Source organism: Phasianus colchicus, chromosome 2 (genome assembly GCF_987193195.1).
Source record: "Phasianus colchicus chromosome 2, bPhaCol1.hap1.1, whole genome shotgun sequence".
In the NCBI taxonomy this organism is placed as follows: Eukaryota; Metazoa; Chordata; class Aves; order Galliformes; family Phasianidae; genus Phasianus; species Phasianus colchicus.
In genome coordinates, this window is record NC_143437.1 from 56432114 (window position 1) to 56449408 (window position 17295).

Consider the following 17295-nt stretch of genomic DNA (forward strand, 5'->3'; position numbering starts at 1 on the left):
AAGCACAAAGAGTGATTTTTCAAAGAGGTGTGCGCTGTCATCAACACTGGTGAGTTGAGCAACTAAATTCCTTCAGTGGATTTTCAAAATGTACCCTATTGCACTAAGACACAGGCAACCTTCTTAACCTAGCATTTTTATTAAAAGACAATGCAATTTTTGTAGGAAGTTATTGACGGTTTCGGCTTTGTGAGTAACTAAATCTGGTACCCAAGTTCTCAGTCCCTTTTTTGTCATATCTCCACTATCTCTAGGCCATTTAGAAGCTCATACTTCATTTGAAGCTTTACTACTGCATTGGAAAAAGCCAGCGTTTCACTGCTTCTTCTCACAAAACGTGTGGCATGTTGTGATGCAGTTGCAGTTTGTTTTATCAATCAACAAAGGACAAACCAAACAATGTATAAACTAAACAAAATAAGGGCGTTCCTCTTGCTACTTAAATAATTCAGTGTAGTAATAATATACCACAGTAAAGAGTCAGGTGAAAATTAGAAGCAGAAATAAGTAGTAGATATCTCAATTAGGCCAGAACCAAAAGAGCTTTTGTGAGTTTGTGTTTACTGTTGTCACTGACCCGTTAAATGACGTCAGTCACTAGATTTCACCCTTGCAGTGCAAGAAGTGGGTGCTGAAACATCAGGGTGACTTTTAAGAGTTGTATGTAAGCCTTTGCTGCACATAAAGCATTGCCTCAGAATAACGGTGTTACTTATGACCTGAATTACCCTTTTGAAAACAAGGCTTAAATTTCTTAATAGCTGATAGATTCCTAGATCATTTTCCTTTCAGTTGCAATCTGCTTCATGAAGCTTCCCACTCCAGCTTTCTCTTTATAAATACAATAGCAGTAAAAACAACAGTACAATATACCTTAAAGTACTGTGTAAACTCTACTGAAATCCTGATCTTTTAGGGTAGTGTATTTCCCGTGCACACACACATATCTCACTGGCAGCTGTTCCCATATATAGTGAAGCCCCTTATTTTCAGGTTTTTCCCACTGGTTTCCCATGCGTTTCTTTTTTTCCTACTGACAACCATGTCACATAAAAATGTTGTCAGATTAGATTCTAATGGCTTTGAAATGCATCATAACAGTGAGGAAAAAAGAGCATTTCAAGAGATTGATTCATTAGTTAAGTTAATTGATTGCTTTTTGGCAAGAAATAAATTTTAAAGAAATCAGTCTGTATTTTTGTTGTATGAGTGACACAAATCTACAAGAAGCACTGTAATTTTAAACACTTCTGCTACAAAACAGAGGATGAAGTCTCCATGTGCATAAATAAATACAGTTATAAATAAAATATGCATATAACAATATAAAGAAATAAACAAAAATTGTTGCCATATTAATGATTTTCTAGAAATGCAAGCTATGGTAGGAAAATAAATGCCAAGCACTTTACCTACATTAGTTGCGAGGAATTTCAGGTCCTCCATTTGAGTAGGAATAAATGGTAATGAAATGCAAAGCATTAGTCATACTGATAATAGTATATTATAGTAGTATATATATACTATATATATATAGTATATATATAGTCATACTGTTAATACCATGTAGAATCAATTGATGCAAAGTCCTTGGTAAATATATAAACAAGAAATGTATTTGTAGAAATTAGATTGAATTACTGGCAGAAAGATGGGCGACATATGTAGGTATTATTCAACTAGCAAAGAATAATTCAACCATGTACATGTTCAGTATTGACATATATCTCTAACATTAACCTACAGAAATGAGTTGTACTCTGGGATAAAAATAATGAACCTTTGTAACACATTTCTCATTCAATTTTCTTCATGAAAATACTGAATGTGATTAACTCACTTTAAACTTCAGCTCTGCAATAGAAATATATGACTCTGTGCAGCCAGTTTTTGTACAGCAGTTATTCTCAGATAGGGATTTGGAAAACTGTAGAAGGTGAATGGGAAAAGTAAATCTAATGGCAGAAGACTTAATTTCACTGTGCAGAAGTTCTGTATTAAAAGATTTTAAGAAAAGATCTGAATACTGGAAAGCAGTAAGATTACTATTTCCATAAAAGTGAAACAAAAAATTTAGCCATATCACTGTGATGTTTGTCATGAAAATACAAGATTAATTTTAGAAACTCAAGGTAGATGCTCTCATCGCAGAACTCTGGAGACTTTTCTTCCAAATAATAATCTCCAACAGTCTTTTTGTAACAAACTAAATTATGCTTTTCTTATTTTCATCCCCTTCTTCCCAATCGTTTCCTCTTGCATCAACACAGTATTCCCTTCTTTCGACAGTGTGGACACAAAGTGGACACTTTTCCATTATTTGCAGTGTGTTACCATGCACCTTGTTGATTCCATCTAGACAAGCTATACACTGGTATCTCTTAAGAGTGTCCAAAGATTTTCACTGTAAGAACACACTCAGCTTCTTTCACAAAGAAAAATCTTCAAGTGCTAACTCTGGACATGGCTTCCAGAAAACTTTGCCAACTTGAAGTAGTGAACATACCTACCATAAATATCACCATTATTATTAATAATGATAAAAATAGAAGCCTTTACTCAGAGATTCTCAGACTGGCCTCCATTCTATATGAGTCAGAATATTTCTCAGCAAACAAGTAATTCAGTGAATTATTCCGCACTTTATATCGTAAGGAGGTTAATATCAAATTAAGGAACTGTTTTGACCAAAATATTGGGAAAAATGGATGTGCTAAAATTTGTGTGGGACTTTGCTCCATGTGCTCTGTGTAAGGATGTCTGAGGGAAAGCAGGAAACTGTAGCTGCATCTCCCAAACTTGAGGCAGTAACTAATTGCTGGATCAGCCTTCAAATCAGTACTGAGCTGGGAACCTCCCTAGCTTAAAGTATAAGTTTCTAGAGCTACAGAGCACCCAGTGGTAGCCAGAAAAAATTTATTGAGTGCATAGGTAATATGAGTAATCTTATTAACATCCGTCCAGGACTAACTCCTATGGTATTACTAAGTTTACTGTATGCCAATAATATTTAAACAAAGATCCTTAGCTGATCTGTCTCTTATTTTGTTAGTAAAAGTAAAAAACTAAAGGACGAAAGGAAAAATGGAATCCATTATAGGAAATGTAACTGGAACTGTTTAAAAATAATTGAATGTGGAGCTGGAAACATAGTCTATACTGTAAAGTAGCAGAAGTTACAGCATTCCTTCTGTGTAAGGCACTAAGAAGGGTGGGCTGGAAAGAAGGCAGTATGTGTGCCAGCAGTTTGCTGGCACGTGCATACACAGATACATCTCTTCTGTTTCTTCTAGCTTGTGGTAGCAATGATAATGGGAGGACGGTTGGACTAGATGATCTTGTAGGTCCTTTCCAACCTTGTGATTCTATGATTCTATTCTATTCTATTTTATGTTAAATTGTGGGTATTTGGGGACAATGATCTAGGTATTTAGCAGCCTCCTGTAATTGTATGTCTCCAGATTCTGTGAGTTTCTGCAGGATGATAAGGTTGTGGCAGCTTTTCACCTTCATTCAGGCTTGTGATTTTCCCAGTTTACTGGTGAAGAACCAGCTCAAGAAGGCATTTCACTTGTTCCTTGGCCATTGGTAAGCAATCTTCAGCTGGAGACTTCCCTCCCTAAGGCTACTTCATGGATGCAAATCCCATGGATGCTCCTACTCCCTATTTGTTGCTCCTAAATCAGATTATTTAATTTGAAGTGATGATGGGTAGACTGCATGTGCCATCTGTTTGAAGGCTTCTAGGGTCACCCCATCACCCACCAACCCACTTCTCACACTGTGCCCTAAAGACACTGTTCCCACAAATGATTGTGTTTGGAACAACTCCACTTACTGTTACACGAAAGGATTAGGGGAAATGCCCTGTGATGGCCAATTGAAATGTCTAGGGGAACACAAAGGTAATGAGGATTCATTATCCCAACGTAGCTTTGCAGCCTGGCTTCTCGCACCTCATCTGAGGTAAAGCTGGTACTCAAAGCCGAGGACCAATATACTGCCTGCTTCTGCAGTGAAGACATGCCTAATGGGACTATTATGTTTTCCACATAAGGGAAATCCACCACTATTTATATCCAGCTTAGTACTTCAGAATTCAGGCAGAATACTTCTGAAACTACATTCATCCAATATTAATAGCATCTGTCTCACAGATTAACTATCACATTGTGTTTTTATTTAAACATCATCACTGAGCAATCACTCACTAAATTATTTAAAGGAAACAACAAAAAAATTGTTTTAAGGTCACAAGAAGGATGTCAGCGGGCCAGTATTACTAAGCATTTGAAAAACCTGGAAGATTTCATTTTAAGGAACTGTAATAATGCCTTTCTTTGGCATATGTAATTCTATATTTTATATTTATGAAGATGGACATTTCTGAAGTGTTTAATGAGCAGCAATATAGTTGCTCAGTTAAAATGCAGAGCCTTATACCATTTTTAATATTATCCAGTAAGTAATTCAGTGCCATATGCTTCTGTAGCTTGACTGCCAAAGAATGCAGTGAGTTACTTTGAAAGCTGCCTCCGAACTCCACACTCCAGAGCTATAGATGTTCTACCATTGTGGAATGGCCCCACAGAGAAATTGCACAAAGGCTCTGCTAGCTCCACTGCATGGAATGTGGCTTGGAGCAATGTATGCAATCAGAGAAAAGCTTAAATACTAGACATGCTAAACTGGAAAAAAAAATAGCATAAATTTGCAAACAGTGAGATGCTTACTATTCTTAGTTGCCAGATGACCTCTGCTCCCCAAATCACAAACCACATGCTAAACTTTCATATACTGTTTTGAGGTACATTAAATGTTTTGGATTGCAGAAGAACACAAAATCTATCCAACTTCTGACTCCTACTACTTTCCTCTCATCTTGGCAGGTATAGGAAAATGAGCTAAAAACACATGCATGAAGCATAGGGAAAGGGAAAAAATATATATACATATCAGCAGCAATAAAAGGTGAGAAATAACAGAAATTGAAGAGATCTGATAACTGAATATGTGTAGTTATTTTGCTATCTTGCTTTGTACTACTTATGTTGTTTTGGATAAAAATCACTTATTCATCTATTTCATACAGTACCCAAATCTTTACATCTTGGACATTTACCATACTGGCTCAAAATTAGGCTCCCATTTTGCACTGGCTTAATTTCTTTTCTAGACTGTAACAGTTAAGCACTATGCTCCCAGTTTATTTTTCTAACACTGTGCAAAATAGTTCTGCTTTTGTTAATCATGAGCAGCCCAAAAAAATTTCAACGTTTTCATTTAGCATCTTGGTACTCATTGATCAGTACTGTGTTAATGGGAGACCCAGTATAATCTAAAATCCAGACTCTAAGATGTGTACAGGACCTCCCATCTTTAAGATGCAGTTCCCATGGCACTGTCTTTCAAGGAGTGTAGTAATCAGCAGGGTCATTACAGTATGAAATTACATCATTTCTAAATCAGTTCATTTTGCTGCAGTACTGCTGAGTTGATGGTAGAAGTGTGACATGATGAGCTTTGAGTTCCACGACCTTGTTGTGTTTTTCTGGCTACATTACTTGATCTGTAAAAGTCTGGGCTTCACTATGAATTTTGCTTTGTTAAATGAAGACAGATAAAAATCTTTTCTCCCCTGTCAACAGGGCAGCTGAACCTTCTGTGCTTAATGTGATAGCAAACAACAATTAAAATAAAATTTACCTCACGCATATACCAGTCTTAGCCTATCTGGATGTTTTCTGTATAATTTAATATTTTTGGTCTAAAATAATAATGGTTGAGAAGGGACATGAATGGAAACAAGGAAAAGCAAATCTGAAACAGATGTTAGGAAGCACTCCCAGCACAGAAGAGCTGATGTGCTGAAAAGCTACCTGGGGGCAAGACACTGAAAGATTCCTCTCAAGAAAGTCTGTAAGGATGAGCAGAACAATGGAGGAAGGCTTCATCGAGGTACTTCCTCATCCTTCACACCTCTCATTTTACCAGCTCAGGGGATTTTGCTTTTCTTACAAAGCACAATTTTGTGGCCCATTCAAGCTAGCTTTAAAACAGGAATAAAAATATGAGGGAGAAATTCTGAATGAATTTCAGATGAAAAGAATAATAAGAAATGAAAGCTCTGTTGTATTTTGTTTCCCTTGGACAGCAAAAGGAAAGTTTTGCCCAGAATAGGACTGCGCAAGACACTGGGAGGTTTCAAACTCGCATCCAGTATTTGCCTGTGCTATTAGCAACTTTATTCATTAAACAGATAATTTTCATGGTCTGGAAGATGCCTGTGAACAATTACAATCATTTTTTAAATAGTGCCAGTAACCATGGTTAGATAGACAATTGTCTCTGAAATATCGAAATTACTACACGCTGAATGGGATGACCACTATGATTAGTCCCAGATATCCAGTTCAGTTAATGATTAACACGAAAGCATCCTATAAAATGTATTGTAATCACTGACATAATCCTTCAAAGCCAAGGGAATGACAAGCTTAGCAAGGGGAAAAATAAGCAGTGTGGTTACTTACTCTTTGACTCTCACTGTCACTCTACTAAGGTTACCTTATTAAAGATGTCATTTACATATTTCTCTCTCTTTTTAAATGTGGACAGAAACACACTGGAGAATTACTTCTATCATGAAACCAGAGGGTCCTCATTTGGTGGTGTAGGGAAAGATTTTCAGCTCTCAGGTTTCATGCACACTCCTCAGAATCCAATTGTTACTTGTTATGAATACTTGCTAAAGACAGTGGTAATGAAAAACCAGGAAATGAACTCTGTATTGCTGAACCTAGAGGTGGTCTAAATACAAGGACAAAATCACAGGTCATCAGCTCCCCTCTGCCCTGCAGCTACCTCTCTCAGTAGGCCTAGGTACCTAGTTCATCAGGCAGTCAATGACTACTTGCCAAAGAGGCCTATCAGCATTTCTGGAGCATTTGGTTCTAGTTCACTCTTCCAACTGGTGGTAGAAAAGGGTGGTGATAATTTGTGGTAGAGTTTGACCTGGTTCCTCTCCAGAATCTGTTCAGAATCTTTTCATGTTTTCACAGGGAAAACACAAAACTCCTTCTCTTTTGAAGACGTAAATAGCCACCTTCCATTGAGAATGGGATAACTATTTGAGGGAGAGGAATGAGTATGATACTTGCAATGATTTCTTTTTCCATCTTGCAGATGAGTGCACATGGCTTTAAAGCAAATAAAAATGGTTGATTTGCATTGCTATTTGTCCACTGATTACACTCTTCAGCTTTCTGATGCAACATGGCAATTTTCCACTGGGGAAAGAACCAATGGCAAACGTGTATTGACTGTTTTAGCATTTTCTTCCCTCTGCCAATGGTGTAGGCTAATATTATTGATGTTTTGGTAACATACAATCCATCATGACCATAGCCTATTTCAGACAAGAGCTGCACCCTCTTCTGGTTATTCTGTTTGTTCTTGTGTTGTTTGTGGTCAAACTTGTTTCTCTTCTTATGTTTTCAGTTACACTGGGTGCACTATTTCTCATCAAGAAATCAGGTAGTAAAGAATGGAATAAACTACAAGAGTTTCTAAGGAGGTAGTAAATTATCTAAGCTCAAAGAGATGTTGCCAGTGTGTAGTCTTTACAGTGATTATTATTATTATAGATATCACTTTTTTTAAAATCATATTTTTCTAAAGCTGTACCAGCATCAATCTAGATAGAAACATTACTTAATGCCCTCTAGATATAATGTTAATTGCAAGCACATAAAGTCCAGTTTCTTCATGACCAAGAAATACTTTTGTCTTTAATTCAAAATTCTTTGCTGTAGAAGAGATGCAGAAACAGAATTCAAAGCCAGAAAATTCACTGTCTACTAGGAAGCCCAGTCATTTTTTCACTGAGTTCAGCCTACCAAGAAAAACATTTGCATTGCTCACAAATCAGCAAGCAAACAGCATGTTTAGAAATGAATGTAGTTGTGTCAAACACTTCTGCACATCCTTGCTTTGTGGCTATCACTGCAGTGAAAATCCACTGCACCTGTCATGTGGGTGGATGACACAAATGTTGCCCAGAAGGGATATGTTTAAATTACAAAATGTTAAATTTTTGTGACAGATACATGTATAACCAGTCAAGAAACAAGGTTTTGGCAAAGCAGGTTTTCTGTATATGTTAGCAATCTCATTTCAGTAACTAAATTCTGGCTAACAAAATAAGAAGGCTTCTAGTTTCTGAAAATAAAGTTGTTTAATATTAGGAAAATTATCTGTAGAGATTGCACATATGTGCTGCTGGCATTTTGGCTGTGCATGTTCCTTCTTCCTTCTCATGGATTGTATTCATCCTTCAAAATCTCTTGCAGATTCCTGTATTTTCCATGTTAACTGTTTTCACTGTTTTGTCTTCTGAGCCGGCATTTGCTCAGAATTTGTTGGGAAGTAAGAAGTTATTAGGCCACAACTCTTTGCTGGGACACGTCTCCACTGCTGTTCAAGAGCAGCCTGTTTATCTCAGGCTCATCACTCATTCTGGTCTGCAGGCCAATCTCTCCTGTTCTTTGTACTATTTATTTTTGTTGGGATTTGCTTCACATTTGCTGCTGCCTTCATCTGTTGGATGCTTTCCTGTCAAGCTTCTCTGTTGCTCACATGCTTTTCTTCTTCTTGCAGCACCACATGGTGCAGCTGTCAGTCAAACCACTTGTTATGTCCTCAAGCTCCTGGCCAGGCTGTTTTTCCTGGAGTCTCTTGCTACACTGCCGTTGCTTGTTTGTCCTGTATCTCAGTTACCTGTAGAACAAGAGTCTGGCTACATCTCAGTGTATTCAGCACAACCTGCTGACTGAGCTAGTGATCTTACTATTAGTCTCTTGGGCTACACCCTGTCTTACCATGGCTTCATGTGGACTTTGGAACAAAAAAGCTTACAATTAAACTACCTGCAGTGCTGAATTTTATCAGCACTCAGTAACATAGTCTAACCCACTATGAGGAGCCTTTGGTTTCCAGATAGTTTAACTTCCAGACAAGTGGCTATAAATGCACAGCCTTTCCTACTGGAACTGAGCCATTAGTTCCTGTGTGGGGCACAATAGTTGCTCTGGGCAAGGAACACAGGGAAGAGGATTTAACCCAACATGAAATGGTGTTCTTTGTGCCAATACACATATGTTAGGGCTATCACTATAGCACAGCTTACAAAAAGTTTTTAGAGAAAGATGGAGAGTAGGATTTCACTAGTATAAAACACATGATAGTTAGATTGTAGGCCAGTTCTTTACTGAACCATGAGAAAGACAATATGTTCAGAATGCCTAGGATGGAATAAGAGATCCCTGCTCCCTTCCTCAAGTGTGCAAGCTACCTAAATCACTGTATTAATTACCAGCAACCCTGGCAGACTGCTCCTTCTTTCTCTAGAGTGGGAAGAAGCAGGGATTAGCAGTGCCAGAGTGGGAAATGATCTGCTACTCAGGCTTACAGGTGCCCAGCCTGCCCGTATCTCCAGGAAGCCCTGAAGTCACTTAGTCTCCTGTTTTTTCTTTATGTAGGAAAGAAAGTATGTAGAATAAAGGCTGCAGTCCAACCATAAATTAAATAGAATTTTCAATATATACACAACTTTGTGAAGTTGTCCAAAAGTGTAGTGAAGATGTGGAGAAGAACTAAGGAGAAAGTGGAATAAGCTCCAAATGAACAAGCAAATAAGCAAGCAAAGAAGACTACCAAAGAGAAAACAAGTAAATATGCAATACCCATAATCCGCTAGCTAGAGCAGTCTCCTGTTTTTCACGCTTGGTGCCACATTATGTATGCAAGCCATGACAAGACTCTGAGGAATCAGGGAAGCTGTATTCTGGCTGGCATATGAAGTCATTCCTCAAGTGCCACTGCGTGTGACATGAGGGATCGTTCCAGCATCTTTGCTTGCCTTCAGGACTTTTTTCTAACAGGTGCAGCAGATGAACTTCTCTTACAGCCTTCCTTGCGCATACGAGACCAAACCATCGCCAGCCCAGGGTGCCAGATGACGGAGGAAGGTAGCTTTGCTCATACCACAAGGACTAATGGCATTCTTGTGAATGAACAGCAGGAACCTGCTCTTCTGCAGAAAGAAATACTGAATGCTCTGATTTACTGCCACCATGGGACTGGGAAGAGAAGATGTTTGAGCTTCCCAGAAGCTCAATCGTGGTACATGAGCTCCAAGACATTTCCTCAGACAAGAACCATCTTGAATTGCAATGCAAAATACTGTAACCAGGACTGGAAATCTGCTGTAGCTTTGGACTTCTTTATGTGCCTACAGTTTTCACAGTCCCAGCTCAAATCACATCTTCGACGGGAGAAGGCACCAAGGCTGCTGAGGCAGGTCAGTTGGGTGGTGGGAGTCCTGTTGCAGGTTCTGGGCTCAGGTAGATGGCAGTGAACCAGTTCCAGCCTTCAAGGACAGTCATTCCCCTCTTCCTCTCCAGGACCTTTTCCTCAGAGTGGAGCTGATGTCCTGGTGCCATGCACAGATGGGCAGCACTCAGGGCCCTTACTGTAACTGAGGACTGGTAGGTGCCAGCCCCGATTTGGTCTTTCTGGACTGTGAGAGCAGTCACAGCAAATGGGATTGTAGACAGCAGATTTAGACAGTGGTGCATGGAAATGATGCACAATTTAAAATATTCAAGTAAAAGGTAGAAGAATGTAACTCCCTGAAAGGCAGATAACAGCACTCCTCAGTAGGTCTTATGGTTGGTGTAATGAATGGCTTATATGGTCTTCACTTTTTAGTTGCTGGAGATATATAGCTTTAAAAAAAATCCACAAATTATTGACAACTGTTTTGTCCCTTGCTTTATTGATCCAAAAATAAGGACTTTTGAAAAGATGAGATGGTGGTGAAGGTTAGTTGGTTTAGCTTTGCAGTTAAAAATTACTTGTGTCAGAAGCAGAAGAGGAAGGAAAACTGCCAACATTTCCTAGATAGGAATAACATTGTTAAATGCAAGAAAAGTACAAAAAGGATTTGGGCACAGCAGACTACAATCAACTTACCAACCTTTAATCACAACCTCAGCAAATCTTGGATGTGAAAAGCAGCTTTCCTTCTTTGAACATTGTCTAGCATTTTTCAGACACTGGGGTTTATTTTCCCCTGTCCTTCCTGAAAGCCTTCTGAGATACAATAATGGCTTGTTATTTGGGGAGAGAAGCATTCCTGAAAAGTTTTTTCTTTGCTTTTGCTCATGAATTACTGATGGAAATGAACAGCTGGCAAATTAAGTCACATGGTTCTTAAAAATAAATAAATAAATGATATCTTCAACATCAAGGTTAAGATCTGTTAAAGAAGCTTTTTTCCCTACCCTTTTGTACCAATCTTGGTTCAGTTTTCTTCAGTGACACTTGTCCTCTGGGATACATCTGCACTGAAAAAAAATAGGGAGAGAAAACCGAATAATATGGGATGACCTGCTGACAATATATTTTTGTTTGTGTAAATGTTTAAACATGGCTCTTTATTGTAGCACTGACCGGAGCAAAACTGGTAGTACCCTTGAGCTTAATGTTTGGAGGCCTTTGCTATGGCAAAATACTGAACTTATACTTTATTTGAACTGTGAATATAGCAGCCCCATTAATATATATGTGGATGTCCTTGCTTACAGACCAAAGAAGTTCCATTCATGTAACAGATGCTATGCAATTTTTTGACAACACAAGGCTGATGCATTGTATTTCTTTTAGCTCTGAAACTAATTCATTCTGGTGGTGTATTTTTGCAGTTGTTTTCAGTTGATCAGTGTTTTGATGGACTGCAAAGGAGCAATAGTGAGATGTGGAACTCAGACTAAAGGTACAGTTGAAACCATACTATCTTTCTCAAAACCTCTTTTTCTAATAACTGCTGAAAGTCGCTGCACGTCTTTTCATTTGCAGATTTTAAGAACTGTTGCAAGTGACACGATCATCTGACAATACTGACAAATATTCTTTCCAGCCATCAAATGTATCTCATTTATAACGGTGTATCTGAGGCAAGCTGTGTTCTGACAAAGGATTTAACTCCTTGAAGTGTCCCAGCTCCCCCTTCTCAAAAACAACCGTGGAACTAGAATGTTCCCATATTCACTGCTGTTAATGACAGATTTGGACAAAAATGTGAACGTTGTGCTTGCTTTTAACCCTTAATTTTATCATAAGTTTATACTTCCCATGGTGAGAATTAGTCCTTCCTCTACAAAATAAGACATCAGGTTAAAGAAAGAGGAAAAAGACAAATGAAAGAAAAAAAGTTTTTCAGAACTTGATGTAGTATTCCCAGAAGACATCATGGCATCAACTGGAAAATTTCACAAGCTGTCGATGAACATCAGAGAATAAAGACTCATTTGGGCTGTGGCTTTGCTGAGTCAATCTGCTAACACTTCATCAGGAGTGTCAGGGGTCCTGATAAAATGATAATGACACTGTGCACTGGGAAAGGAGGACATAAATAAGCTTCCTAATTCCATTTCTTTTAGCATTTCTTTGTATCCATATGTTCAAATCATATCACACCAGTCCAGTCTTTGTACTCAGAGAGTTCCTCTGAATTGGATTATATAATATATTGAAAGCTGTATTTCTTGCAGTGTCTTTGGGTTTTGTGTGTGTGTGCGCTTTATTGCCCTGTGACTGTGTTTTTGTACATGTAGGAAAAAAAAATAGAAGCTGCTTCTCCCAATCCTTTTGCTAGGAATCAGAGATGTCTCTTGGGAGTCATTTACTATAAAAGCTTCTGATGAATAGATGAATTGATGTGTAAAATAAACCCACAAGTATTACAGAGAAGTTTAGCAACTGTCCTACTTTAACACAGCTGACAGCACAAAGCAAGCAATCAGTAGGTACAGCACTGTTCTCTCCCACTGAGAGCTCCCCATTAAATCAAAGCTTTGGGACCTTCTCCTATGGAAAGGGTGCTTGCTGAGTTGGCAGCAGTGCTGGGCACACAGGTCAACAACAATGCATCCTGCTCCAGTTCATACAGAGGACCAGGTAATGAGCATTAAAGACAAGAAACCCAGATGACCTCAGAAACAGTGCCCTAGGGAAACAGTGGGTCCATCAGCACCATGAGCATGATCCTTTTGCCCTGCATAGGATGCCAGAGATATGCCCGTGCCCATTACATCTTGTTTAAGATCTTCAGGACCTGTTCATCTGAGATGTTGTAAAGCACTTGGTTTTCTTCTGGTATATGCTGACATCTTACACAAGTACCCTTGACATCGCTGCCTGGTCTCTATCACTGATGCTCACTGTCTGAAGGTTGATGTGGCTGTTGTGCAAAGGCACCATGGATGCAATGGCAGAATGTGGTTGAGGACTCATCTCACGCAGTGACTGATGTGTTCAGACCATTTTTTATGGATCTTTGTGTTCTTTGTTATAACAGTGATTCACAGAATGGCAGAATTGCAGGGGTTGGAAGGGACCTTAAGAGATCACTGAATCCAACTCCTCCGATAAAGCAGGTATCCTACAATAGGTCATACATGTAGGCATCCACCTGGATCTTGAATATCTCCATAGAAGGAGACTCCACAAACTCACTGGCCAGTGTGTTCCAGTGCTCTGTCACATTTACTATAAAGAAGATTTTTCATATGTTAGTACAGAACTTCTTATGTTCGAGTTTTAGGCCACTATCACCAAGTGCCTGGCCTCATCCATTTCTTTCTCACCTCCCTTTAGATATTTATAAACATTTATCATATCCTCTTTCAGTTTTATTCCCCCAGGCTAAATAGGCCCAGATTACTCAGCCTTTCCTCATACAAAAGCTGCTCCAGGACCTTTGTTATCTTTCTGGTCCTCTGCTGTACTCCTAGGAGATCCTGTCTTCTTTGAACTGGGGAGCCCAGAACTGAACACAGTAGTCTAAATGTCGCCTCACTGAGGCAGAGTAGAAGAGGAGGATCACACTCCCTCGAGTGTGCTGGCCACAGTCTTTTTAATGCATCCCAGGATATCATTGGCCTTCTTGGCCACAAGGGCACACTACTGGCTCATGGCCAACCTGTCCACCAGGACACCCAAGTTCTTCTCCCCAGAGCTCCTCTCCAGCAAGTCATCCCCTAGCCTGCTCTGATGTATGCAGTTATTCCTTCCCCAGATGCAAGACTCTACATTTGCTCTTGTTAAACCTCACCAGGCTCCTTCCTGCTCAGTTCTCCAGTCTGTTCAGATCTTGTTGAATAGTAGCATGGTCTTCTGACAGGACAGCCACTCCTCCCAGCTTTGAATCACCAGCTCGGGGTTGACTCTCTCTTCATCCAGATTATTGATGAAGATATTGAACAAGATCAGACCCAGCACTGATTCCTGGGCAACACCACTAGTTACCAGCCTCCAAACAGACTCTGCGTCACTGATGAAAACCCTCTGAGTTCTGAGCAATATTAGTCAGCTGTCAATCCACCTCACCGTCCACTCATTTTTCACACATTTTCTAAATTTTATAACAAGGATGTCGTGGGAGATGGGAACAAATGCCTTGGTGAAGTCAAGGTAGAGAACATCCATTGCTCTCCCCCATCTACCAAGCTAGTGATGACATCATAAAAGGCTACCAGATTGCTTTCCACATAGCCAAAATCTGCCCATCCCAGGTTCTAATCACAGCTCTTCTTCCACTTCACCTCCAAGAGGTCCTTCAGATCTTCTCCAGATCCTGGGGCTCTGGCCAGTGCTCTTACCATATCCCAGCTTGCAGCTTATTCCTCCTGTGCAGTGCACGCCCAAGTAGGACACTCAATGAGAGGACACCCAGACAGGCATATTGCCCTCAGTTCACATACTTGGATCTGGTACTGACTTTGAAAAAAGGAAAGGAAGGAAAAAAGAAAGAAGGAAAAAAGCAGGAATAGTTTTTGTCAGTCCCACAAGCTGTTTCACAATTGTACTTTTGCTAGGTCCAATGCAAGGTGGGAGTCCAGAAAATGCAGTTGGGGATCCCAGAGAAAATGGGGCCATCCATTTTGGGTAGCAGCCCACAGTTAGATCAAATTATGCTGATCATGAAACTGTATCCTTAGACAGGAACCCACAGCTGCAATTGCCAAGAGAATGCTGGAGCATGCGCAGAGCAATTGGAATATTCTGGAAATGCTGTTGGGGAAATTCTGGAGTTCGCAGCTGAGCATCTGCAAACTGCAGTGAGTCAAAGGTCTGTGAGTTGGCATCACTTGGAGAGATTTTCATGAGGACACTGAAAGGCACACACACTGCTAGGAGAAAGAGCCTTACTTCAGACCCTTGTTCCAAAGCATGGGATGATATATTGTGCAAAGAGAAGGCCATGAAAATATCTTACCATGGACAAAATAGTGTATATTCTGCCTGAAGAACACATGCTGAATCCTGAATTGTTCTCAGTGGTACTTCCCAGAAAGAGTCATTCCAACATCAGTTCTTACATAGGAAATTCTCTGATGAACAACTGACTGTAGGCAATGGAAAGTTATATGGCTGCAGGGAGAAGCAGTAGCTCATCTGCCTTCCTGAAGATGTCAGCTACCAATTTTCTGGTTTTCTTCAGCTCTGTGCCATTCCCCTCATGCTACCATAACCCATGAGCCTCCAGAGGCAGCAGGTGCCACCATGTCTGGAAGATGTTACCTCTAATTCAACCCCTCCAGGTGATTAACTATGTATTACTGCATGTCAGTTTTTGTCAAGCTTTACATTTGTGACCATTATCTTGTTCCTCATCTTTTGATCATGCCCTTCTTTTCCATTAATCATCTTCTCAGATGCAATGTAATCAAACATCATTTTATCCTAACCACAAATATAAGTGTTGGAACTGAATATTGCTTTATTGCCTATTATCACAAGGACAATAACTGTAATTGAAGGGAATTTAAAGCCCCAGTATTATGTATAAAATAATTATTTAAGACAAAGAGATATGCTAGGCTTAGCCATTTTCACTGAAATAGCACAGAGCCAGTTGCTGGCCTGTCCCTCACAGGATAAGATTAATTTCCCCTTGAGCCTCTTTTTCTACTCTGCATTTGACTTAATGAGCAACAGCTACAGCTGTGCTTGTCCCAGGTATTCATCCCTTAGGCTAAGGCACAGAATAATTACAGTGGAAGGAAAGACAAAGAGTAGACTTGTCCAAAAGTATCACAGCTGTTGGCCATGACTGACTGAGGAGGCATGGTAGATCTCAGGCATGGAGGCACGCCAAAGGAGACTCTTGCTCCCCACTTCCTCAGCACCTTCTGACCATGGCCCTCACCTGAATACACACTCCTAGACTCAACTGTTTTTATGTCCTAATAGCACACGGGCAGTTGTTTTGATTTGTGGTGTTTTCCCATTGCCATCTGAACTCAACAGTGTAGAAGTCAGGAGAGGGTATCCAGAAACAAAGTGAGGAGCCATTGCAAAGTAGTTGACTTTCCTGATCTCTCTCCATTATGCTGTCCTGCATGTGGAAGGAATGCACTTGTGCAGAGAAAAGAAGTCTCATGGGAACAACAGACCAGTTATTGTTTATCATATTTGCACTTACAGCAAGGTTAAATCACATTTTATCATACTGTTTTTATCAAGATAAATAGTATAGAAGAATGGACTGATGTAAGTTAATGTTAAGTAATGTTTTTATACTTTGTTACAAACTGTTTTTGTTTGTTTTTACACTGTATCAAAGGCCTCTGTGGCTGAACTGTCAGAAATTTGGCCTATGTGATCCATGTGATCCCAGAAATTTGTGGCTGCTCGATACAAATATATATATCAAAAATATCTGAGCAGAGGGATGAGGGAATTAAATGTATTGTAGGAATAGTATGGACAAATGCTATTTCTACAATGAACATTGAATTTGTCTTAACAGTAATGTAGAACTGGAGAGTGAGTCAATATTTAGTAGTTGTGAAGCTCCTAAACGAACAATAACATTTCTTTGGAATAAAAAGAACAAAAAACAAACAAACAAAAAAAAAAAAAACCACTTAAAAATCAATATTCATTCTGGTGTCAGAATGATGAAAAAATGGGAATTACAAATGTGCACACTTCAGGATGTCTGTAGGTACCATTGTGGTTAGTCCACCCTGGTACTGAATGTATCCAAATCCTCATCGATCCTATAATGCTCCTTCTGCACACTGTGTGTCTACTATCTGTAGTACTTGGCAAATTTAGCCCTGATATATCCTTAGCATGCAGGCAGCGGTTTCAAATTACTGATGAGGCCTTCTGCTTCTTTAAACGTGGTATTAAGAGTACCTTAGAGTTCTGAGCAATATCATC

At 39.5% G+C, this 17295-nt stretch overlaps 1 long non-coding RNA gene across 1 annotated transcript; it reads right to left on the reverse strand.

Annotated features, from left to right (window-relative positions):
• Positions 1 to 8240: 8240 nt before the first annotated feature.
• LOC149919042 (uncharacterized) lies at positions 8241 to 14554 on the reverse strand. The gene is made up of 3 exons (XR_016464733.1): positions 14177 to 14554; positions 11346 to 11408; positions 8241 to 8778 (listed from the first exon to the last, which is right to left on the reverse strand). It is a non-coding gene; the product is annotated as an uncharacterized LOC149919042 (long non-coding RNA).
• Between the last annotated feature and the right edge of the window lie 2741 nt (positions 14555 to 17295).